Here is a 25,161-nt window from a genome sequence, read left to right as displayed (position 1 = left end):
GGATGCTATTCTAGACAGTGGCCAGAGGAGGAGACATTTCAACAGCGATTTCAATGAAGTGAGAGAATTCTGTGAAGGCTTGGGGGAAGAGTGTTCTAGACAGAAGAAACAGCAAGTGAGTTGCAGAGGAAGAGCGAGTGGGGTGCCTTAGACTGGCCGGTAGGTATGAGGCCAGAGTGGAGTGAATGAGAAAGAGCAGAGGGAGCAAAGCCAGATCTCGGGACCTCATGGGCCATGATAAGGAATTTGGTTTTTATTCTGACTGTGAGAACGTTTGAACAAAGTAGAGGCGTAATCCGATTCACATTTTAAAAAACTCACTCTTTCTGGTGTGTGGAAAATAGGGCAGAGGCCGAGAGAAGACACAGAGAGACTAAACGGAAGTTGACTGCGATAATCTAGACCCACAAAAACGGTGCCTTTGTAATTACCTTGGGGATGTACTTCTTTTCCTGAAATGCATCTGGAAATATAAGCTTTATAAGGTCAGGGATCTTATCTGTCTGTTCAGTGCAGTTCCTGACACCCAGCACAGTGCCCAGCCTTCAGTCAACATTTATGAGTAAATGAATGAATGACCTTTAAGTTCTCATAATGGTGGCATTCTGTGAACCTGTGCATTCTAGATGTGGCCCACTTACTTGTGTCTGCGGGGGCTTCTGTCTTTTCATGTGTTTAGTGAGGAGCTCCGACTCAGGAAGTGATCTCTGTCAAGGCTCTGCCGATGTCACTGTGGATGATCATGTACCCTGTTCCCTGTTTCACCAAAATGGAAAAAAAAAATTGCAAAGGGGTTGAGCATGCACATAAAAACAAGATTTGCATTTAAAAAATTATTTCAGCTATGGTCTTGAGTAAAATGGCTTGGAGAAAGCAAGAGAGTTCATTACTTGGAAGAGACAGGGGAACTGGGGCAAGTCCGGGCAGGAGCTGACAGTGGCCTGGACATGGAGATAAGGGAGAACGTCAGAGAGGTAGTGGGACTTTCCCAAACTTGCACAGAGCTGAGGCGGGAGCCCAGACTTCACATTCCATTACAGCACTTCTACTTTGCCACTTCTCTCGAGACATTTTTAGTATCTTAAAGAAGCCAGCTTCTTAGGAAAGTTGTGATGTATGACACCAGTGAGTTTGGTTAAAAGAAAGGCTAGTGGGAAAAAATGTCACTACAAATATCTAGATCAAAATTTGCCTGCGCGAAAATGTGATTTGCTTGTATATGTGTCTTTAGACAGATTCTCAGGAAAGCACTAGACTGGAAAACAGGAGAATGATATTTTCACTGTATGTATATCTTTTTTGTATCTTTGAATTTTGAACCATGGGTGAAATAAGTAGAAAGGTGCCTGGGTGGCTCAGTCGGTTAAGCGACCGACTTCAGCTCAGGTCATGATCTCGTGGTTTGTGAGTTCAAGCCCCGTGTCGGGCTCTGTGCTGATAGCTCAGAGCCTGAAACCTGTTTCAGATTCTGTGTGTGTGTCTCTGTCTCTCTGCCCTTCCCCCACTCACGCTCTGTCTCTCCTTCCTTCAAAAATAAATAAACACATAAAAATAAGTAGAACACATGAATTAAAACTTACACTGGCCTGCTCTTAGGTGTCTCTCTCAGGTGCAGCCACTTTGTTTTTACACCTGTGCACCTTAGGCAGATGACTTTCTGCACTCCAGCTGGAAGCATATATGAAGCTTCTAGATAAAATTGGAGCTCGATACAAAGTCAGGAGCCCCTTGTCTCTTCTCTTACCCTTTCCCTTGTCCTTTTATTCATTTTTTTTTTAGGGTATACAACTGTGATGATTTGATACAAGTATTCCCTTGTCCTCTTGGATTCTGTGTATATCTGTTATTGACTCTGCCCAGCCTTTAGACCCCCTTCACATTGCCTTTCACTTGCTATCTGGACCTTATTCAAGTATTTATGTGATGACTGATTAATGCGGTTACTTTTCTGCCACTCCCTCTTTTGGATACCTGCCCTGTTAGAGGCTGTGGAGGTGTCTGATGGAGAGAGAAGATTTTTCATGAGGCAGTTTGTTAAATTTTGCCTGAAATAAAACTAACATCATCATTATAATTCATAGAGATGCATAGAAATGACTTACAGCAGACTGTGATAGCCTAGGAATTTGCCAGGACTGTCTTACTATTTTTGTCCTTGTCTCACTATTTTTTCGGTTTTTTTTTTCTTCCTCCCCTTAGTGTCTCCTGTGCTTTGAGATCTTACATTTTAACCTTTCACAATTCATTCTGAAAATCTGCATTATACATTGTATGTCACCCATGCTTTTCTTATCTCCTCTTCCTGGTTCTTTTCAGTTTTCCATTTACTTGTCAGATATGCAGGTGATCTGCCTCCATTTCTGTGTTGGGGCCTCAGAGAATAAAAAGACAAGCAGTGTTATACTTTAAACTCTATCCTAGTTGTGTTTGAAAACTCTATGTAGGAAAGAAATTTTAAAGAAAATTGTCTCTTGAAATCTTTTGCCATTATATAGGGTTGGTTTTTTTTAATCCTTTAAAAAAATGTTTATTTATTTTTGAGAGAGACAGCATGAGCAGAGGAGGGGCAGAGAGAGAGAGGGAGACCCAGAATCTGGAGCAAGCTTCAGGCTGTGAGCTGTCAGAACAGAGCCTGACGCGGGGCTCGAACTCGTGAACTACGAGATCATGCCCTGAGCTGAAGTCGGATGCTTTAAGGGACTGAGCCATCCAGGTGCCCCTTGTTTGCTTTTATAAATATGTAATCTGTAGGCTTGGATGTGTTTTGGTAGCTGTAGAATACCTACAGATGTGAGGAAAGTTACACTTAAATGTTCAGATACTGCTCACCAAGAAAACCTGCCTTGAAGTAATGTATTGGTGAAACAGCTGTGGAGATTCTTTTGTTAGTACTGCTGCTGCACCGTATTTACACAAGATTCAGAGCTTCCCAGCACCTTTTTTAAATGCATGTACAGGGGCGCCTGGGTGGCGCAGTCGGTTAAGCGTCCGACTTCAGCCAGGTCACGATCTCGCAGTCCGTGAGTTCGAGCCCCGCGTCGGGCTCTGGGCTGATGGCTCGGAGCCTGGAGCCTGTTTCCGATTCTGTGTCTCCCTCTCTCTCTGCCCCTCCCCCGTTCATGCTGTGTCTCCTCTCTGTCCCAAAAATAAATAAACGTTGAAAAAAAAAAATAAAATAAATGCATGTACAGTAGTTATTTCCTTCATAGTCATTTCACTGACGATCAGAAGGACTTCTTTAGGGAATGCTATCTGAACAACATATCTTTCTATCCCCCAGGTTGTTTCCCTTTACTGGGTGAACAGGCACCCATGACAAGACCATGTTAACTCTAATTCTATCTTAACCCAGCTGCTGGGTTCTATGTTTATAGCCCCTACTGTCTGATCAGGTTTTGTGCCCGTTTTTATAGAACGTTACAAGTTTGGAGAGTGGCAGTGGGGTCTAGTGAGGTAAAAGCATGAGGGAAAAATCTCTTAATGTTCAGAGCTTATATTTCCTCACCTTTACTTTTATTATTATTATTGGGTTTTTTGTTTGTTTGTTTGTTTTTTAAATTTTTTTTTTTTAACGTTTATTTATTTTTGAGACAGAGAGAGACAGAGCGTGAGCGGGGGAGGGTCAGAGAGAGGGAGACACGGAATCTGAAACAGGCTCCAGGCTCTGAGCGGTCAGCACAGAGCCCGACGCGGGGCTCGAACTCACGGAGTGTGAGATCGTGACCTGAGCCGAAGTCGGCCGCTTAACCGACCGAGCCACCCAAGCGCCCCTGTTTGTTTGTTTTTAATGAAGAGAGTAAGTGGGGGAGAGCGGCAGAGGGGGACAGAGAGAAAATCACACCAAGGCTAACGCGGTTAAGTTATTTTGCATTGTTAAAATAAACCAGATAATCTTATCTAAAAACCAGTCAGGGAAAATAAAAACAGCAAAACATTTAAATTTATAGAAGACCAAGACAGACAAGCAAAACATACTTTATCATACAGCAAACTATAAATATCTTTAAATGTGTTACATCTGAACTAGGCTACACTTTTAAAATACATTATTTCAATATTTCTGGTGACCTTATCCTATTTGACAGTTAATGTTGAATTCCAGATTGATAATTTGATCATTAAGCCAGTTCACACTTAGCATAAAGGGTTATACTGATTAGGTATATAACTCTTAATCTATGTCACATGATGAGATAAGACATACCAAGCTACACATTAATATATATTGATTTTACTTCATAAAAATTTTTAAAACTCTGCTGAAGTTCTAAATTTGGCCTAAACATTCTTCTAGAGACCTCATCTATTAAAAATTATACCTAAAAACTAACTCACACAAAATCCCCTGAAGTAAAACCTATCCTTATAGGTGTGGGTATCAGATCAAAGACAAAAGAGCAAAAGAAGTCATGGTTCAGAGTCAAATTCAGAATGACATTTGGTTCTGGGCTCAAATTACTGAGACAGTAGAGAAGGGTTGGTTGGGCTCTAACATCTCATACCTGACATGAAACAAAGAGGTGTGTTCCCAACAAGAACTACTGATTTCCCGATAATGCCCACACATCATCTCCATTTGTGGCCTTAGGTGATTCATTAATCTCTAATGGGCTCTTTGTCATATGCAAAATGAGTGGAATCATTAGTAAGGTTGGGACGTATCTTTAATGAGCTGCTGCTGTGTGTTTAACACACAGTCAACATGTTTTATATCTTAGAAGACTTCAGCTCTGGTCTTACACCAGGACATTAGTCTAGAGCTACACATAAATTCTACTTAGTGTATGGGTTTTAATTTCAACAAGTGTAGAAAACAATGAGAAAGGTTAGAGGTGAAGTGCCAAATTCAAGTTTAGCTCAGACTGAAATTTAGTTGCCTACCAAAGAAAAAGAAGTAAAATAACCCTACCAGTTGGATAAACAAAAAGAAAAAAAATCAATATAATAAGAACTTAGAATTTCAGGCTCAACAACTGGGTATTAGATTTATGACCCAGCTTCTTGGCCTTCAAAGTACATGGAGAAGTGAGACAAATTCTTTAATTCCTACTCTTTGAAAAGATGGTATACCTAACTTGTAGAAGAAGATTCCCATGTGGTCCGTAAAAAGGCTAAAATTTTATAACATCGAAATTTCATCAATGTATATTTTTATAATAAAGTCTAAAATCCTGTTTTTTTTTTTTTTTTTAAAAATGCTTTCACTGGAAATGATGATCATAGTAATGACCCTCCAGGAGCTGGTGCTGTAACAATTACAATGATTTACTCCTTGGCCCACAACTATGAACCCTCAGTCATTCTTCAGTGGGGGCCACAAGTGGCAACTTTGAAGAGAGAAGAAAACCACACTGTAAATGTTACTGAGAAGACAGAAAAGAGAAAGCAGCTTAAGGATCCTGGAAGATAATTAGCTCCAATCAGCATATATTTCCACTGTAATATTCAAGTTTCTCCTTTTGACCTCTTCGAAGTTTTTTTTTTTTATTACAATTTTTTTTAAGTTTATTCTTTTTTTTTCTTTTTCTTTTTTTCTTTTTTTCTTTTTTTTTTTTTGAGAGAGAGAGAGAGACAGAGCACAAACAGGGGAGGAGCAGAGAGAGAGGGAGACACAGAATCTGAAGCAGACCCCAGGCTCTGAGCAGTCAGCACACAGCCCAACGCAGGGCTCAAACCCATGAATCGTGAGATCATGACCTGAGGGCAAGTCCGATGCTTAACTGACTGAGCCAAGCAGGCGCCCCTAATTCTTCTTGATGATCCTAAATCACTCAATTGTTAAAATTTCAGTAACACAAAGAATCCTCTCACTGATTCACAAGAGCCTGCGGTATCTGGCCCGTTTATGCAAATCTACTGACCCCATATCCCCTCTCTCTCCTCCTGACCCACCCGCCTCACACTCCTTGCAGTGGCTCAAATACACTAAGTTTCAGGAGCCTTGAGCTAATCATCTCCTATGCCTGAGACACACCTTCTCTAGACTTGCTCATAAACTGGCTCCTCTCATCGGTTTCAGCTCAAATGTCACCTCTTCAGTAAGGCTGTTCCTGACCACCCGAGAGAGAGCAGCACTCTCTTACCTATTTTGTTTTTCAAAACGGCAGATAACACACTATGGCAATTACTTGCTAAGGAAAATCAGCCATCTTAAAGTAACCGGCAGGATTAATATCACAATTTTAAATTAATAAGACATTTAGCAATCACTTCATTTAATCAAGTGATTTTAAAGGTGACGAAATATGGGGGTGCCTGGGTGGCTCAGGCAGTTGAGCATCCGACTCTTGATTTTGGCTCAGGGCATGATCCCAGGGTCATGGTATTGAGCCCCATGGTATTGAGCTTGGTATGTCTTATCTCATCATGTGACATAGATTAAGAGTTATATACTTAATCAGTATAACCCTTTATGCTAAGTGTGAACTAGCTTAATGATCAAATTATTAATCTGGAATTCAACATTAACTGTCAAATAGGATAAGGTCACCAGAAATATTTTATTTATTTATTTATTTATTTATTTTTTTAATTTTTTTTTTTTCAACGTTTATTTATTTTTGGGACAGAGAGAGACAGAGCATGAATGGGGGAGGGGCAGAGAGAGAGGAAGACACAGAATCGGAAACAGCCTCCAGGCTCTGAGCCGTCAGCCCAGAGCCTGACGCGGGGCTCGAACTCACGAACCGCAAGATCGTGACCTGGCTGAAGTCGGACGCTTAACCGACTGCGCCACCCAGGCGCCCCCAGAAATATTTTAATAATGTATTTTAAAAGTGTAGCCTAGTTCAGATGTAACATATTTAAAGATATTTATAGTTTGCTGTATGATAAAGTATGTTTTGCTTGTCTGTCTTGGTCTTCTATAAATTTAAATGTTTTGCTGCTTTTATTTTCCCTGACTGGTTTTTAGATAAGATTATCTGGTTTATTTTAACAATGCAGAATAACTTAACCGCGTTAGCCTTGCTGCGTCTTGAATGACAAGTCTTAAAAGTCCTGTCTTAGGATCTGTGATCCACCTTTTAGATTTTAGCTGTAATATAATTCTCTTGGTTTGCTTTGACATTTTCTTCTCTGAATAACACGGTATGTCGAAAACATTGTTTTCATAGTACCATTAGGTTAAATTGGCCATATAAATTATCCTGGAGCTCAGGTTCAAGGTCTAAAAGGAATAATACTTTGGCAGCTGTTGCCTGTAATGAGAGCAAAACTATGTCGACTCCTCCGATAATGCGTGTTAGCAAGCTAGTGGTGCAGATAGCTGGTAGGTTTCCTGTCCCTTTGTGTATTGGTGAATATATTTAGACCCGGAGAGTAGACCAGTAAGGTTTTATTTTATTTATTTATTTATTTTATTATTTTTTTTTTAATTTTTTTTTCAACGTTTATTTATTTTTGGGACAGAGAGAGACAGAGCATGAACGGGGGAGGGGCAGAGAGAGAGAGGGAGACACAGAATCGGAAACAGGCTCCAGGCTCTGAGCCATCAGCCCAGAGCCCGATGCGGGGCTCGAACTCACGGACCGCGAGATCGTGACCTGGCTGAAGTCGGACGCTTAACCAACTGCGCCACCCAGGCGCCCCCAGTAAGGTTTTATTAACAGAAAGCTCTAGGTACACAAAGATTATACTTAATGTAGTCATTTAGGAGGTACTGCATCCGTGTTGCTCAAGTATGGTTTTCTCTTACTTGTGACAGTTGAATGTATTAACCAAAAGGATGCGCATTGATTGACATTATAAGTCATTTACTCACAGAAGAAAAATCTCCAGCTGAACGAAAGTAAAAATGTATGAGAAATGAGTTAAATGAGTTGTCTCGCACTTGGCCTCCTGGGAATATATTGAAGGGCACCTACCTTCTCCTCTTGTACGTTTAGCTGTCCCTCTTCTACCCTCAAAGAGTAGGATTTCTTTGTGCCTTTATAATCTCCTAACTCTATTTCAGCTTCTGGAACATAGCTTCTTTCCTGTTCTGTTTTATGTATTTACAATGTTCAGTAAAACTGAATAATTTTATAGCACTTTTCACACAGAATATTCCAGCCTGAGAGCTCCATGGGTTTAAGACTTGGGTTCACATAAGAAGGATTCCATCTTATTTATCCGTCCTTTATATAACTTTGCATTTAAAAGAGGCCTGTGGCAGAAACAGAATTGTTTTAGAAATATAAAATAATCATAAGTAAAAGTGAAAAATTACAAGAGGGTCTTACAGATAAAAGTTTTGACTGTATGAGTAGGATTGTGTCTAAAAGTTTTGCCTCCTAACAAAAGCAATGTATGTGGATAGCTGGAGGATGGTCATTACTATGCATAGCTGGTCTGGGGCTATTGAATCTTAGAGCTTTTCTTGCTCATCTAGTCCTAATGACTGTGGAAGTGCCAGGCCAGCCTGTACTTCCCATTTGACACGTGTCCAAGACCAGTTGACCTGGTTTGGATAATCCTAAAAAAGACAGCTTTCAGTTGGAATTAAAATAGACTGAGGATTCAGTAACTGAGGAGGTCGATAACCAAAAGGTATGTAGTTAAATCTGATTTGCGTGTTTTTAAAAATAGCTATCACTTGCTCAGTTTTATTTCTTTGAAGCTTGGTTATTTTTACTTTTTATGACAGAATAGGTAATATTTATCTGAGATGTAGTCAGATATGTATATAAGATCAGTAAAAATCTCCACTAATTCCTTTTAAAAATTATCTATATTAGTTTTTTGTTATATAGGTGGTTTCAAGCTCAAGTGTTTCTCTGGCCTTTTGTGAATCCTGCTAGCACAGACATGCAGAGATACACTCTTTATACAGGAGGGGCTCCACTCTGCAAACTCTCCTGCACTTTTGTTACTTGGTGTATCTTAGAGAACTTTCCATTTCAGCATATACAGATTTACTTCATTCTTTTAAGGGCTGCATAGTGCAAATTGGAATTGGGAAATCCATCATTTATTTGACCACAAAACTTAAATCACTTAAAAAATTATTATTGTTTTAAAGTTTATTTATTTTGAGAGAGAGAGAGCACAAGCAGGAAAGGAACAGAGGGAGGGAGGGAGGGAGAGAGAGAGAGAGAGAGAGAGAGAGAGAGAGAGAGAGAGAGAGAGAATCCCAAGCAGGCTCCACACTGTCAGCACAGAGCCCAATGCAGGGCTCGATCCCACGACTCTGAGATCATGACCTGAGCCTAAATCAAGTCAGATGCTTAACCGACTGAGCCACTCAGGTGTCCCCAAAATTATTTTAATTTAAACACAGTTGTTTAAAAAGCCTCTTATTATACTCAATATTCCTTGTCAGCATTATGATGTTTCATATAAGTGATATTCTTAATTTGTCCATTGTGCTAATAATTAGGAGCTTTGATAATATTTTACCGCTTCTCTTGTATAATTCTCTTTTCAGTCTTTGTGAATATAAAGTATATGTTGTATTAAAGTGAATGCTCACATTTAAGGAAGACAGTTGCAAACTCAAAAGTAAAGTTCTTTTGATGTTTTGCTTACTGACTTGGTTGTTTTCAGCCCTTTGGAGTTTTCTTTATCCCACTGGCACGAAGTGAGCACTCTTGCAGAATGTGGTCACACTTAATTCCGTCAGGTTGGGTCCAAAGCAGCCATGTGACTGACTGATGTAAGATTCAGAAATAACTTCAGTAATTTCTAATTATGAGTTTGACTTATTTTCTTTTCTTTAATACCATCACGTCATCCACACCTACCTATTTCTTCATTAATGAGCAGAGGACTTTTTCTTTTTTTCTTTAAAGTAAGGGCAAACTAAGAATCCCAATTTATAAAAACTGGGTAATCTACCTAATTTAGGTAACAGTAATGACAGTGTCTTGGGAACAGTAGATCCAACCTGCATCACGTGATATATTCTTCTTGTACATAATTTTGTTATGTAGTTTTAGCCCTGGACTTACACCCTTAAGGAGAATCTTAACAGGAGTCCTTTTGTTGGCCTGCCTCAGGTCCCTCACACACACTACCCTCCTCCTTTATCCATCCTCCAACCTCCCCTCCTTAGAGACTTTTGGAACATATTATTTTTCCTGGCTTTTTAACTGCTTCTCACGTGGCTCTAAAATGTATCCTTATACAGCTCCAGATTCTTCATGAATGCCACTGCTGCATCTCTCTGGTCATCTGTAAATGGGTAATTTTATAAGACAGTCTGTTTTCTTTTTCTCCTTTGTCTAGCAAGAATATAAAGTACCATACCTCCTTTTTCTTTTTTACTCATTCTTTCAAAAGCAGCTTTGATGATGATGATCCTTCACTAACATCTTTCAAAAGGTTTTTAGACTTATTACTTTGCTTTGGTCCTCACATATGTGAGGTAGATATGTTGGATATTCATATCCCTACTTTACAGGTGAGGGCACTAACAGATGGCTGGAAATGACTTGCTTAAAGTCACAGAGCTAGTTAGGAATGGAACCAGATCACCAACCAGATCATTTTATATCATTTACATTATCTACCTTGTATATTCAAAAAGATCTTTTCCTAAACAAAGATAGTTTGTTTTTGCTACAGGAATTCTTAGTAAATGTCTTTTTTGCTAGATACGTAATATTCCAAAATAAATTTTAAACTGTTCCCAGTTGTTGAACTTTGGATTTTTTGTGGTTTGTCACTATCAAAAGAGCATCGAGTGGACAAATTTTTGTCTTTCTTTTGGATAGATTCCTAGAAGACCTATTGGGTCAAAACATACAAGCATTTTAGACTCTTGGACATTGCACAATTGTTTTTGCCTGAGGGGATGTTCTGATTTTATTATTTCTTTATATAACCAGGTATCCATATAACATAACATAGAAAGCTTGACAGGGTGTAATTATAGCCTTTGCCGAGGGAGATTAGAGTCACTGGTTGTTATTTATTAGTTTAAGTGTTATCATCAACACCATTTCTATAAAAATTACCTGTTTTCTGTGATGGCAGTAGGAGATTTTGAGATTATGATCTTTTGTATTGTTTTGCTCTTTTCCTGGTCGTGTAATTTATGACAGCAGTTCTGTAAGGACATCCGTATTTACATTCACATTCAACTGCTTCCATTTCCTGCAGCTCAACTGAACAGGAAAAAAAATTGAAATATTGGGAAACTTTGTTTTTAATTAGTACACCACCTCAGATGGCTGTGAGATGGTGTCAGTTTATGGAACCAGAAAGAGCTATTTTCTTGATGGTTAGTAGTTGACATTTATTCACTCCAGGTGGGAGACAAGTAAATTCCAGAAGCATATTTGTTTGAATTAAATACATTTCCACCCCTCTGCCTTGTACATATGACCAGGACAGTTAATTTAGACATCTTTCGATGTTTCAAGTGATTTCCAAAACCGCCCTGTGGCCTCTACTAGCTAGTATTTGACGAAGCCAAAATATTTCTTAGAATTTACTGTTTTGATTACTAGCAGTATTAATACCAGAAGAAGTTGGTTGCTGTTCTCCACAGAAAAGCCACTGTTACAGTGTGTATAAATGTGGGTGTAAATAACACTTTACAAAAGAGAAAACAAATCTCCCTGTTAGCAGTTCTAAACTGGATGTGCTTCCTGCGTGGGGAAAGAAACATAATGATGATATCTCCCTGGTAGCCACATGGGGCAGGCCTGACCGAGAAGCAGGGAGGCTGGGCCCTGGGAGCCTGGCCTAGCATTAGCTGTCCACGGGCTCACTCCACCACCCCCTCCCCTTTGGGTAGCTCAGGAGAACATTCACTTATCTGTTCAGAGAACCATTTTTTTTAACAAAAAGTTTTTTATGTTTATTTATTTTTGAGAGAGACAGAGTGTGAGTGGGGGAGGGGCAGAGAGAGAGGGGGACACACAGATTTCGAAGCAAGCTCCAGGCTCTGAGCTGTCAGCACAGAGCCCGACGTGGGGCTCGGATTCATGAACCATGAGATCATGACCTGAGCTGAAGTTGGACGCTCAACCAGCGGAGCCACCCAGGCGCCCCCAGATAACCATTTTAATTGATTAGATTTTAAATTGGAGGCTTGCTTTTAAAAATGTTTCCATAAAATCCAGGCACTCCTATTTATCTTCTTTAACTGCCTCAGACAATTATTTTCCGAAGATGAGCAAGTGTTTGGGAGAAGGCTGATAGTTGCTTCTAGTATTAAAGTTTAAAACATGTTTCTATTTCTCAATTCATTGATTTGTGTAGCTGATTCCTCTTCCTGGAAGGTGTCTACTGGAAAGCTCTTCCCAAGATGTCTGTGTGGCTAACTCTTTCAGCTTTTGCTCAGATCTCACATTTTCAAATGAGTTCTGTTTGCCCTATTGCATACTACAGCCTGCCTCCTCCGTCTGAATCCTCTGTATATGCTGCGCTCCTTTCTCTTAAAAAAAAAAAAAAAATTAATGTTTATTTGTTTTTGAGAGAGAGAGACACACACACAGAGTGTGAGCTGGGGAAGGAGCAGAGAGAGGGAGACACAGAATCTGAAGCAGGCTTCAGGCTCCAAGCTGTCAGCACAGAGTCTGACACGGGACTCGAACTCATAAGCCTCAAGATCATGACCTGAGCTGAAGTTGGACGCCCAACCAACTGAGCCACCCAGGCACCCCACTGTGCTCCTTTTTCTAATCTCTCCTTTTTCCATAGCACTTTCCACTAACACTCAATGTCATTTGTCTACCTCTTATCTTTATGGGTTATTGTCTGTCTCTTCCTCACATGGAAGCGCCACGAGGGAATCTTTGTCTGTCCCGGCACTCCCCAGGTGCCTAGACCAGTGCCTGACTCCTAGCATGCCATCAACACTGGCTGAATGAGAGATTAACACATGTGTATGTGCATACTTATGTATGGTTATGTGGACAGTACAACGTGTCGGGCAGGCTCATCAGAGAGAACCTTTTCATTAAAAGGATGTTTGCTTTTTTATTTTTTATGTAAAATATTCTATGATTTTATATACTTAGTTTTTACCTCTTAGCCAGTTCAATGAACACTTGCTTCTGTAGGCTGTTTTTGTTGGCCTTCTTAATGGTTCTGTGCATTCTTACTACATCTTGCTCTGTATTTAACCTGTTGTTATTATACTGGCGCTTAAATCTTACCCTGTCTCGTGCCAGTCGATAAAGAACACAAATCTGTTTGCATATAATTTTGATGCTAGGCACCGTCTTCACCGTGTTCTCTGCTCAGTCCTATCCTGGTTTGCCACAGTTATTGCTTCGATTATATAATTGAACATTCTGATCCTGAGATCAGAGAGCAAAAATTTTCTCAGTCTTGTTATTAGTCACAAGGGACTGGATCACAGAAGAGCTCTTGGAGTTCTGGAAATCCCCCTTGTCAGCCTTGAGCAGGTTCATATATTTCCAACTTGAAGCTTTTATATTAATTTACTGAAGTAGTTCCCGCTTTTCCCCCCTCTTAGGAATCTATGAGTTGGAAGAAAAGAGGCAGGAATAGAGCAGGACTTTGCAGACTCACATGGTAGTACCAAAGTTTATATAATTTAATACATACATATCTCAGCAGTATAATTGGTATGTAGTTAAAATCCAGTATTTAATTCAATATTTAAAATGACTTTTTTTCAAGCAAATAAACAAGTGATATAGATATAAAGGGGAAAAGACAAAGTCATGCCTTTTTATAAATTAGCAAAGCATGTAGTATCCAGAAGATATGTCCAGGTTGGAAAAGAGGCCCAGGCAGAATGCAGGAATTGGGAAGAGAGAATATCACAGCGCAGGAAATGGATGCGTAGCTTTGTCTCTGTCTGACGACTGCCTAGTCTAATAAGAAGCAAGTACAGTAGTTGGGAACTGAGTCTTTTTCAAAAGGCTCACATCGGTCAGTGACATTGAGCCTGGAAAGGAGAAGGAAGAGTTATAACTGGGTACACCATTTTAACCATGAGGAAGGTAATTGGCGTTATTTCAGAGTTTAAAGCTAGTTGGTCCCCTTGGGTGATTAAAGCCTGGCCCCATTTTTCTGCCGGGATAGGACCCGGTGGAGGCCTTTTCTCAGGAACTGCTCAAGGATAAATCCCCAATGATGATAAAGCCATGGACTAGTTCCAGTCCTTGGCTTGCTGAATTAGAACACTGGGGGAAATGTTGACCTTGGCACTGACCAGAGAACCGAATTCCTTTCTGTGCATTGTTTTGCATCTCATGCAGGCTCCTGATGGGTTGTACTCTCCTAGATAATGATAGTACAGTGAACACTCTGCTAAATACAGAATAAGCTTTTGAAAGAAAGAATTAGCTACGGATGAATTAGGCAATAATTATAATACAGATAGATTTACTCCATGAATCCTTCAAATGGCAAATTCTCTAATGCTTCTAAATATGATTGATTATATACATTTTTTTTTGAGAAACAAATGTATTAAACATAGCGAGGAAATCTGCTGGCAGTAAGCAAACATATATCCAACCTCAGCCCATTTTCTTACATGCTCATAACTTCAAGTGATAGTATACTATGAACTCAAAATGGCACAGCAAAAGTCCATTTTTTATGGCTGGGCTTAAAAAAAGTTATCTTTTACTGATTTATAACTTGGTTACGTTGTTGACAGATGAAGTGGTCTGTATGATACCAGTTCTTTGAAAATTTTGTAACTTGCTTTATGTTCTCATGTGTGGTCAGTCTCAAAGTATTCAATTTGTTTGAAAAGAGTATATATCAGTATTCCACAAGAGAATTAAGCTGTACAGAAAATTGAGCGGCTTTTCTCAGTTCTCCCAAGTAAGATACAAAGCTGATACAGTTTTAGATGAAAACTAGATAAGGCATCCATGAAATGTAATGAATAGAAATAAATAACATGGCAGACTGCCAAAAGTTCCTATACGTGACTTAGAAATTTAAATATACATGCCCACAATGTATTTTCCAGATGACTAGTATATTTTGAATAGCTGTGATTTGGCTTGTTAAATTTTAGATGCAGTGTAATTTGTTGTTGTTGTTGTTGTTGTTGTTTGTATCCAGCCTTTATTTTTGTTTGTTTGTTAAAGATTTTATTTTTTAAGTAATCTCTGTGCCCAACATGGGGCTTGAACCTACAACCCTGAGATCCAGAGTTGCATGTTCCATCAACTGAGCCAGCCAGGCTCCCCTATTTAATTTTTCATTGTATAGTTGACATGCAATGTTACATTAGTTTTAGGTATACAACATAGAGATTCGACAGCTCTATACATTATGCTGCGTTCACAAGTATAGCTACCGTCTGTCACCATACAATGCTATTATTATACAATTGACTGTATTTCCTATGCTCTACCTTTCATCCTGTGACTTATTTGTTCGATAACTGAAAGCCTGTATACCTCCCATGGCCTTTCACCCATTTTGCCCATCCTTCCCTCCCCTCTGGCAACCTCACTTTGTTCTCTATACTCCTGGGTCTGTTTCTGCTTGTGTGTTTGTTCATTTGTTTTGTTTTTTGGATCCCACATGTAAGTTAAATCATATGGCATTTGTCTTTCTCTGACTTCATTCTCTGACTTCTCTTACTTCATTGTATTTTTTAATTAAAAATTTTTTTTTTTTTACACAGAGAGGGTGCAAGTGCAAGGGGCAGAGAGAGGGGGAGAGAGAGAGAGAAGCAGGGCTCACCCGATACTGGGCTTGAACTCACAAACAGTGAGATCAAGACCTGAGCCGAAGGCACATGCTTAACTGGATGCTTAACCGACTGAGCCACCCAGGTAACCCTGACTTAATTCACTTAGCATAATCTCCTCTAGGTGCATCTATGTTGTTGCAAAGGGCAAGGTCTCATTCTTTTTTATGGCTGAGTAATACTCTGTTGTGTATATACACCGTATCTTCTTTATCCATTCATTTATCAGTGGATACTTAGATGGCGTCTGTGTCTTGACTATTGTAAATAATGCTACAGTAAACATAGGGGTGCATATATCTTTTTGAATTAGCATATTCTCAGTGTTTTGGTTTTTTTAGAGCTTTATCGAGATATAGCTCCCTTACCCATTTAAGTATCAATTCAGTATTTTTTAGTAAGTTCACAGTGTTGTGCAGCCACCATTATTACAATCTAATTTTATTTATTTATTTATTTTTTTCAACGTTTATTTATTTTTGGGACAGAGAGAGACAGAGCATGAATGGGGGAGGGGCAGAGAGAGGGAGACACAGAATCGGAAACAGGCTCCAGGCTCCGAGCCATCAGCCCAGAGCCTGACGCGGGGCTCGAACTCACGGACCGTGAGATCGTGACCTGGCTGAAGTCGGACGCTTAACCGACTGCGCCACCCAGGCGCCCCGACAATCTAATTTTAGAACATATTCATCACCGCCCCCCCCCCAAAAAAACCCCATACCCATTAGCAGTCACTTCCCATTCTCCCCCTCTTCTGGACATTTCACATAAATTGAATCATGCAAAATATGGTCTTCTGTGAATGGCTTTGTTGACTTCGAATATTGCTTTCAAGGTTTATCCATGGTATAGCAGCAGGTAGCAGTGCTTCCTTTCTGTTTATGGTTAAAAGTGTTAACATTGTATGGATATATCACATTTTGTTTATCCACTCATCAGCTGATGAACGTTGGGCTTTTTTTCTATTTTTGGTTATAAATGATGCTGCTATAAACATGCATGTACAGATTTTTGTGTGAATGCATGTTTTTCTTCAGAGAAGTGTTTAGCCAGTCTACAACATAAATATCCCCCATTGCAAAAAGGTATTCAACCCACACTAGAACCCTTTCATTTGTAATTCATTTTGAGACTTTGATGGTTGATGGTAAGAGCAGAGTGGGTGGAGAGGGAAGCTAACAATTATTGTCTACTCTGGATTAAACATTCTGCTAGGAGCTTTGCTTACATTATCTCACTTAATCTTGTTAACAGTCCTGTGAGATAGTGTGGGTTTCCTCATTTTACAGATGGAAAAAACAAGGACCCGCAACCTTAAGTAACTTGTTCAAAGAGACAAAGCTGGTAAGTGAGGAGCCAGGCTTAGAATCTAGATCTGACTTCTAGAGGATCACACAGATATAGAAGATCCAGACATTTTTAAATGTAAAAAAATAATAAAATTTAAAGATAATATCACTACTTCTTTCCATCAAATCAGTTCTTTCCAGTGATCTCTCCTTTTTGTTTTTTGTTTTAAAGTAAACTCTGTGCCCATCGTGGGGCTTGAACTCACAACCCTGAGATCAAGAGTCGCATGCTCTGCTGACCTACCCAGTGAGGGTGCCCCCCAATGATCTATCTTTCTTCCTTTCCTTTACCTGACAGCATTTCTTTTCAACTACTGAAAAGAAGGCTGTTCTCTACAACTATCAGCTATATATTCAGTAGTTTTAAAATTTTTTGACCGAGGTGAAGGTCTTTGTTCAAACACAATCTTATACTAAAGCATGATTTAGTGTAATCGGTAAAAGCGGAGTTTCTCTGGTTGAAGCTTGGAGAATTTCCTGGAATAGCTCTGGTACAGCAAGCTTTTAGTTTGAAAACAGAGGAAAAGCATCATTCCTCATACAGCTTGCTTATTTCCAGGCTGTAGTTCTTCAACAATTGGCAAATTAGTAATTGGAATTGTGTTCACACAGACTTTTTTCTATTTTTAACTGATAGTTTATTTAGATAACATTTTGATGGGGAACTCTTAGCGTATCAAGTGGTTGCTGTTTTAACTTCAAGAATAAAAATAAACACAATACAATGCAGAAATGCCATTTTAATTGTGTTAAAGCCTTTCATGGAAATAATATCAGAAGAATTAACACTGGCACAATGTATGGCTGAACCCAGTTCAAGACTCTTAGTGTATGTACTTAGATAATTTTACATTAGTTTAAGGGTTGTTTTGCAGTATTCTGATTTCAAGTAAGTAAACCAGATTTACTTTGTAAGAATTCAGCTTAGATCAAAATCTCATGATGTAAGATGGTGTGAAAAAAGATTTATCAAGGGGATTAACGTTGAAAAGTTTGTGAGAATATATTTCACCTATATAAGAGTTAACTTTTAAAAGTTTTAGTAACCCTGGTTTATAGGTCTGGTGAGGACATCAAGTAGCAGCAGTTACTTGCTGCCACTGAGTGGAAATCAGCTCATTTATTAGGTATTTGTTGGATTATGGATTTGACTGTATGTAACAGAGGTCCCGAATACCAGGTATTAAACAAGATAGAAATTGATTTCTCTGGCATGTAATAGTCTGCACTAGCATGGCAGGCAACTCTGTTTCATGAAGTCTTGGGCTTCAGGCTCTTTCTGTCTTGTTCCTTCACCATCCTTGGATTTGTCTGTCAGCGCATGGTCTGAGAGATGGCTGATTGCCAAAACCCCAGTTCGGCCATCAGGAAGAGAGAAAAGGGGAGGATGTATTCTAACACATTTTTTCTGTCTGTACCACATTGGCCAGAACTTAGTTATTTGACCACACCTAGCTGTGAGAGGACTGGGAAATGTGGTCTTTATCCAGTAGTTGTTTTGCCCAGCTAAAAATTCTATTGTGAAAGACAAAAGAAGAGATGATGGGGGCACTTGTCTTTCCTTAAATCCCTTGGCACACAGATTGCTTATGCTTGGCTTTTTTTCCTTTTATACTTGGCTTTTTATACTGATGTTTCCTCATCTTTCATGTTCTGTGAAAACATCCTAATTACATTCTGAAAAAATCGTATTACAAAAACTCATTTCAAATGGGAAAGGGAATAAGGAAATATTATTTCAAATTCATAATGACAATATTTGTAATGCAAGAATTTTAATAAAGTGTTTAAAAAGTCTGAGTATATAGCTATACTATAATTGAACAAATCCAGCATTTGATTATTTCTAGCACTTACTGTGGAATAATGGTTTTTCTTATGACTACCCCCACTGTCATTATGAGAAGTGTTTATCCTGCTTAATATTCACATTTGATATATTGACAGCATTCAGGGCTTACTCGTTTGTAATACTATATTCAGACGTGAGGTGGTGTCTTGCTGTTTGAGGGGCAAGTGTAGCCAAAGAATGCTATACTTGGTTTTTTGTTGTCATTGGGGGTGTGTGGCAGTCGTGGTGTTTTTTCCCCTTTAATTCCTAATTTTGATTGTGATTAGTACATTGAGTGAAGTACAGGAAATATCTGTTCAAACTCTGAAGTATTATTCCTCTCATTGTTGTCTTTGCTATTTTAGGAAGGAATTTGTTATTGTTTTTTTCTTTTCTTTTTTTTTTTTTTTTTGGCTTCAAGTGAAACTACAGGAAAGAGGTGGATTTTTTGGTAATGATATTGGAGGTTTAAATATCTCTAGGGGAACAATAGACACACACACACACACACACACACACACACACACACACACACACACACACACACACCATACTTTATCAGCCAAATCGAAAGTTACATCTCCTAAACATTGGTGGATAGGTGTTTATGAAATTACAAGTCATTTATAAAAATCTCTAAGCAGTTCATCATATTTCATTCTTTCACTCTACTTTTTTCCCCTGCTAAGAACATCAGCTCTTGGACTACCGAAATGCCTCGACAGCTTTCTTTTGCATATTATGTGCTGCAAGTTCATTTTTGTTCTTTTTGCTTGTTTTCCTACCCTTGCTCAGGGAGCCTCTCTATTCCTGAGGATTATTAACATTGAGCATTTATTCTTTTCCTGAGACTGCATTGAGGGGTGTGGGTTGTTTTTGTTTAATCTTTAAAAATAGTGACCACCAGTTAGTTATTTTAAATTTTGCCATGGTAAAAGAGGAACTGGTGGCAACATCTGGCAACATCTGTCTTTTATGAATGTTTGATCCAGGGTGGACCCTGTTGGATTTAGGAACTCCCTTTTCTCCACTACTGCTTCTGATGGTTTTCTGCTTTTCCTCTCCCTCTGCCTCCCTCTGCCTCTTCCCTTAGTAATCCATCCCTTTGATCTCTCTTCCAAGAGACCTGACCCCCCCCCCCCCACCTCCACAACTTCCACCAGGTCCCCCAAAGCTGCTCCCCACACCAATAATAATCCCTTCGCTGACTGTCTCTGCTCCTCCCCTGGACCTTTATGAGGCCTAGGAAATTTTCAATTTTTAGTGTTTCTTTTAAAACATAAAATGATCTTCAGTCTTCTCTGTTCTTTATCACCTTTTCATGATTTTTGTCTTTAATAGTTTTTTTGTTGTTTTGTTTTTAATAGGTTCAAAGTGAGAAGAGAAAAGCAGGTGTGGGAAGCAGGAAAGGAGAACTGGCCTGGCAGGGAACCTTTGTATATCCTCCAGACCTCCCTTGCCCAATTCCTTTCAGCTTTCTCCATTTGGAATCCTGTCATTTCTTCCTGAGGGTGATGTGATCAGCCAACCCAAGATGGATCCTGACTGTATTTCCCCTAGAAGCTTTAAAAAGTTACAGAAGTTAGGTTGATAGTACTGCACATCATTTATTCACCAAGCATTTATTGCTGGTTGATTGGTTATTGATGAATAAATACTTGCTAGCCTGGATCCCATCATCCTTCCTTCCTTCCTTCCATCCTCCTTTCCTAGTAAACCCCAGCTCTAAATTATTCAAAGCAGCAGCAGGCTTCCCGCAGTGAAATTTTTCCCGCTAGGGAAAATCACAAAACTGGAAATTAGTGCCGCTAGAAGTTCTGTTCTTGTCTCCCTGGACCCTCAGCGGTGCCTGGCACACTCTCCATTTCTTTCATTAATTCCCTCTGCCATTAGAGTAGCAGGTGTCCTTGAGTGCTTATTACTCTGTGCCAGGAACCAAGAACTTTGCTTATGTTATCTTTTTAATCCTTATAACATCGAGTTAGGTTCTATTATCTTTGTTTTACAGTTGAGGTAATTGAAGCTTAGAGAGGTTAACTAGCTTTTTCAGACACGGCTGGCTAACAACTAACTGGCAGAGCCCAGACTGTAGTCTGTATCAGCTTCAGAGCATGTTGCCTCCCTTTCGTCTGGTGGCAACTCGGTGTCTTTACTCTCCTCCAGCTCTCCATCCCTCTCAGCAAAGTACCTTAGAGAGGCAGCTTTCAGTGGTGGTTTCCGAGCTTGCACACTGGAGCCAGACTGTCAGGTTTGAAGCTAGATCTCCCAGTGTGTGTCCTCGTGCAGGTCACTTAATCTGCCTGTGCCTCACTCTGTTACCTGAAAACTGGGACAAATCTGGGACTAATAATAATACTACCGCATGGGATTGTTTTGAAGATTAAATGAGTCAATACTCACGTTAATGCTTTAGATGAATGGTACCTGGCATGAGATAAATATTAAATGAATTCAGAGGGGGAAATGGATGAAAACTTTTACTGTGATTCCTCCCCAGAAAGAAATTTATAGATCATCAGACCAGAGCCCTGTTGCCTTCTGCCCTGTTCCCTGTACTCACTCCCCCAACAGCTGTACTTACTTATTCACCCTTATTTCCTTTCTTAGAGGAAGAGATACTAAAGTCTGACCATACTTCCAGTCTTTAATGCATCTTTTTTAAAAAATTTATTTATTTGAGAGAGAGAGAAAGGGAGAGAGAGTGCACGCGGGGGAGGGGCAGAGAGAAAGAGAAAGAATCCCAAGCAGGCTCAGGGCTGTCGGTGTGGAGCCGCACACAGGGCTCGAACTCACGAACCGTGAGGAGACCATGACCTGAGCTGAAATCAAGAGTCGGACATTTAACCAACTGAGCCTCCTAGGCACCCCCAGTCTTTCATACATCTTGACAAACACAGAAACTGATGATATTTGTTCAATACAACAGGATAAGAAGTCTGTTTGCCTACTTGAGGTGACTGCCCCAGGTTTCCAGCTCCTGTAAGCTCTGCCTGGCTGGCCCAGGGGCTGAGGATAAACATCTCCACGCCCATAAAGCGCTCACAGATGGAGGACACATACCACATTCCCAGCATAGGTTCAGAAGCCCTGGAGCTAACCCTTGAGGGAACCCAGGCCCCAGCTCTGGATCTTATTCCTTCTAATCTTTTCAGGAATTTTAGTCTTTATCAGATACCTTGTTCCTATGCTCTATTTGATCACCTTTCTCCCCTGCTTAAAAGCCTTTGATGGCTTTCTCTCTCATTTGTAGTAAAATCCCAAATTCTTGGAATGGTATTGAGGGCCCTGCAGGATCTGGGCTCCCGCTGTCTCCAGAACTTCGTGTCACCCCACTTGCTGCACTGCCCTGGCTTTCGGCTGTGCTCCTGCCCAGACCCACCCCATTCATCGTCTGGGTGGTGGTGGTGGGGGGGGAGGGGTGGATATGCTTAGCATACCAGTGCAGGTCCACAGCCCTCCCGCCCCCAGCTCCTGTTTCATTTTCAAAATATTTAGACATAACTGGTTTTTTTAGGTCTCAGCTTAAATGTCACTTCCCCAGCTGCCCAGGCTAGGTTGGGTCCGGGATTGGAACCTGCCTGCAGTGGCATTGAGCAGTGTGCCTGCCACAGTCTCTTAATCAGGGGTCTCTCAGCCCCCCTGGACAACTTCTTTGTAGCCCTTATCCCACTTGTCACTAATTATATGATTGGTTTTGGATGTCTCTCTGTGCTCGAAGAGACTATGAACTTCATTACCATGGCTAAATTTGGGGACCATGTCTGTTCTCTTCTGTCTCCTACCCCTGAAGTAGTGCTTTGCAGGTAGGAAGCCCTTAGTATTTGTTGGTCGAGTCAAAGACTCACTCTCCTTGACTTTGTAGCCTCTCGTAGACTTCCCCATATCTCATTCACTTTATAACAAAACATGCTGAAAGAAAAAAATCTGTTACTCTCACTTCACCTCTTATCCATTCTTAAGTACTATGCAATATTCTGTCTTCTTTCACTGTTCTGTTAAAGCTATTCTTGTCTAGACCACTGTTGATCTAGCTGTCAAATGCAGCAGGTATTTTTCTATCCTTATTTTACATCTGTGACAGTTCATTATTTTCTCCTTCTCTCTTTCCGTCTCCCTCCTCTCTCTCTCCATTCCCTCCTGGTCTCCCTGCTGTGCCCCAGTATCATCTCGTTTTCCTCTGCTCATTCTTCAAATGTTAGTTTTCTCCCAGATTCCTTTTCTGGCTGCCTTCTCCTCTCACACTGCATTCCTTCTGATGATATCATTCACACTCAGGGCCTCACTTACCACCTCCTACGCTGATGCTGAAAATCTATATATCTATCCTGGAGCTCATCTATCATATGGCTACTGGATATCTTTCTTCGGTTTTGACTTGCCACACATGCCAGGCAAGTGGCATTCATCACACATTAGCAGCCTTAGATTTAATGCTCACTGGATCCTCCTTCCTACACATGAGGAAAGCGAGGCCCAGAGAAGTATAGTGGCTTGCCCAGGACCCAAAGAGCTGGTTTGGAGCAAATAGGGAAGAGAACATATCTCCTGACGCCTGGAATCTGAGATCCTAAATCTGTGCCAAACGCATACAGATAATCTGTTTTCTGCCTCACTGGGAAAGCCCTTTCCGCTGACCCCACACGAGCTGCTTATTTTGTGATCTGCGTACTAGCAGCGGTTCCGTACTTCTGTTTTTCCCTGTGTATCTTTGGTTTCCAGTATGAATCGGCTACCAACAAAATTCTTCATCTTTTTTTTAAATTTTCGCTTTATTTCTGCATTTGCAAGATTACATACTTAGGTTTTGAGCGGGTGTTATTTTTTTCTATACCATTGATAAGGAATGCTTGGCGCATGACCTATTTACTTCAGTTTCAGTGATTGGTGTCCATGTTATTGCTTATGCCGTTTTTAAAAATGATGCTGGTGGAGACCGGTAGAAAGGCAGAGCAACTGAATATACCTAGCTGTTCTCAAAAGAAACCGTTATCTGGTTTTTCTGAGGAAAAATAAAGATAAAAGGAAGGTAAAGAAATGATAAAGAAATCACTCCCCCTCACTTTTTCTAGGATTTTTTTCCTAGGCATTTGCAGTTTTAGCCCTAAATCATCACAGCACCCATAGTTAGATGCTTATAATCCTGTTTTGTGCACAGTGGCACTATTTTATTTACACAAATTTACATATATTCGTTTAAACTAATCTCTACTCATTTCTGGTTTAGATATTTGTACTTCCTCTTTGATGTCAGCTTTCCTTCTTTCAGACTGTTAACACCCAAAGTAACTAATTTTGTTGGCTCTTATTGCTAAAGATCTAGTACCCTGATGTGTCTTTAGAGGGACTCTTAATTCACTCTCTCCTCCGTTGTTGTTGTTGTTGTTGTTGTTGTTGTTGTTGCTGTTGTTGTTAAAGAGAACCTACTAAACCAGAATTTTCTAGATAACCCTTTTAAGGATAAAGCTATTGTTGGGACTTAAGGGTGGGGCTAGGGCTGGAGTGGTGTCAGCTAAAACTAGTTGAATGTGTGCTTATGTGCCAGGGACTTTTGCGTTTATTCTCATTTAAGACTCATCATAAGCACTAAAGCTAGGAGTTATTCCAGTTTTACCTATTATGAAACTGAGGCCGACTTGTTCAGTAACTTGTCATGGAGCCAGGAAATCGGAAGACTCAGGGTCCAAACCCAGACCCGCCTCATGCTAGAACCCACGCTTTTTCTACCTACTGAACCATCTCAGGGATTCCTCCTGCTCTGTTTAGACATTCAGGGCATTTGTATAGCAAATTTCTTATTTGCAGACATAGTTTTTCTAATGGACAAATGAACATACCTTTTGCATTAGATGGATTAATTGAGGCAGCTGCCTGCTGATGTAGTCAGGCTTAGAGTTCAGTTTCTCAGTGTGTTTCAAGTGCTTTACTCTGTTGCTTTTTATTTGTTTGAACTTGCTTGATGCCGTAGGTGAAATACCATCTGTAAGAAGTCATGTATATTTGACCTAGAAAACAGAACTGTGCAGCCAAAACAATTCTATGATTTGCGTTTTGGAAGAAAGCAATCTGGGCTTATTCTCAAGTTCTTGACATGGAAAATGTCTAGTTATTGTCCTAAATGAGGTGAGAGGACGTCTACTGAGAATGGAAATTTGAATGTCCTGAAGTTAATTTCCTTGAAAATCTTTTGTAAGATTAGCAAGTTTGAGTTAAAAGAAGATAAAACTATAGCTTTTGTAGGCTGCCAATGGAAGACTTTTAGAACCACTGATTTTTTTTTCCAAAAGAAAAATTAGATTAAAATAAAAATTCTCATCTTCTTTCAACAGATTGAAGTATTTTAACAGATTTCTTTCTGGCTA

General features: G+C 39.9%; 1 protein-coding gene and 1 long non-coding RNA gene across 6 annotated transcripts in view; both read left to right on the top strand.

Annotated features, from left to right (window-relative positions):
• The window catches only part of DIP2B (DIP2 acetate--CoA ligase B (putative)), a 226,647-nt gene that overhangs the window by 74,342 nt on the left and 127,144 nt on the right, over nt 1-25,161 (top strand). Inside the window, exon 1 of one of the 5 annotated variants that reach the window (XM_086713407.1) lies at nt 8,272-8,529. The exons of the other annotated variants lie outside the window; for them this stretch is intronic. The gene's annotated coding sequence lies outside the window, so the exon portion shown is untranslated. Of the gene's footprint in view, nt 1-8,271; nt 8,530-25,161 lie in introns of those variants that run through there. 5 annotated transcript variants of the gene reach the window in all.
• On the top strand, nt 3,183-5,183 carry LOC147579179 (uncharacterized). The gene is made up of 2 exons (XR_015253136.1): nt 3,183-3,529; nt 3,766-5,183. It is a non-coding gene; the product is annotated as an uncharacterized LOC147579179 (long non-coding RNA).

This window comes from Puma concolor, chromosome B4 (genome assembly GCF_028749965.1).
Source record: "Puma concolor isolate L17-30 chromosome B4, mPumCon1.1.hap2, whole genome shotgun sequence".
In the NCBI taxonomy this organism is placed as follows: Eukaryota; Metazoa; Chordata; class Mammalia; order Carnivora; family Felidae; genus Puma; species Puma concolor.
The sequence above is the reverse complement of the archived record's forward strand: the minus strand, read 5'-3'. Positions and strand labels throughout refer to the sequence as shown.